Genomic DNA, 1709 nt, shown 5'->3' on the forward strand with positions numbered 1-1709 from the left:
ACGTGGCTGGTTCGTCGTCTCTATGACTATGACTATCACCAACAGTTTCCTCTTAGGCTAGATCTATCTGTTCCCGACGTTTATAGTGCAAATTCATTACATTGAGTTTGTCCCCCCCCTCCCCCCATTCAACGCCTTTGTGTTCTTAACCCCAGTCGGGGAATCTTTCACAAAACAGTCACGTGTCGTCGCATTATCTGCCGAAAATGACACCTTCCCCCCAAGGGAGGTTACTAGAGTAATAAGGAATTGAGATGACTGCGTCCCTGCCTCCCTTTACCAAGGTTCATGTAAACGCACACTCCGTGTAAACACACGCTAAGGAGCCCTCCCGAGCACCGTGCGTTTAGGCAGAGACTACTGTACTACGGAGTGGATAGCCCTGGTTCCATTTCCTCAAGTGGGCTTTCTTGAACTCGGGTCATTTTGTTGAGTTTTCCAGGATCTCAACCCAATTGGTTCCGGCCTATTGGAGACGGATGTTAATTTCAGAGGTCCCACCTCAAATAAGCTAACAGTGTTGAATGGGATGTTAAATCCACACACTTATTTATTTACTTAGATGGATTATGCCCAATTGCAGTCTTTCTATTTAGTCAAAGGAACGTTTTTCTGAAAGATCAATATCTGGAGCTGTTTTGTACCGTACGTTTATTTGCAACGGTCAGTTATGTTCACATGCGACAGATCGGTTTGACCGTGGTCTGTGGTGTAGCGGTTACGCATTGGCTGTTGTATGCAGTTGGCCTGAGTTTGATTCTTGTGTTGTTAGAATTTTTATCGAGCATCTCTATCTTTCTGCTGTGACGTCTTTCAGCCCGGGCTGGCCCCAACAGGCAGAGTCGAAGCTTGCTCCCTTAGTACATGTAATCTGAACTGTATCAATCGGGGCATAAAACACGTGCATTAAAAACAAAAGGTTCAGGTTGATTTCTTTTCAAAACGGAGAGAGAATTTGATGTCGCAAACAAGGGTAATTTTTGCCCTGGTCTCAGATAAAGTTGTAGACAGCACAATTAAATGGACAATTCTTACATAATTATTGCTTATGAATAATGTGAAACAAAATACGGGTAACAATGCTCTATGGCATACACAGTAAGTATTCAATATGATTTGAAAAAAAAAAATCAAAGCTCTGGTAGTCGGAATGAAAACAAAAGAAAAAAGGCGACACAATAATTTAGATCATTCTGGAGGTATGCCAGTTTGACTCACTCACAAGGTCCAATTGGGTATTAGAGAAATTCGACATCATAACAATTACACGAAAACACCTGATTAAACAAAAATTAACAAAGAACAACAACAACAAAAAAAACCCCTTCCCACAAGGAAAACGAACTTCTTCATATGCCATATGCGTGCTTCTGTGAAGCGTCAAACTGACTCGGACCGCTGCATCACAGCTACCGGTACATAAAGTAGTGAAAAAAAAAACCCCATACGCGTAGAAAAATAGAACAATGTCTAGTCTAGTGTCAAGCTAACCCCATGTTCAAAGCAAATCACGAAAGTAGAATAGATTTTTATAGACCTGCAGAGATATTATAGCATAAGGGTAAACTGACTGATATAAAAAAAACAAAACTAGGTATACTGTACTAAACTATGTCAATTGCTTAATAATTGATACTGTTTAGGACGTTATAGATCTTGGTCATTGTGTCCTACTAGTGATAGAGAACACTATGGAGACTTTGCCGTCC

Source organism: Aplysia californica, unplaced genomic scaffold (genome assembly GCF_000002075.1).
Source record: "Aplysia californica isolate F4 #8 unplaced genomic scaffold, AplCal3.0 scaffold00345, whole genome shotgun sequence".
In the NCBI taxonomy this organism is placed as follows: Eukaryota; Metazoa; Mollusca; class Gastropoda; order Aplysiida; family Aplysiidae; genus Aplysia; species Aplysia californica.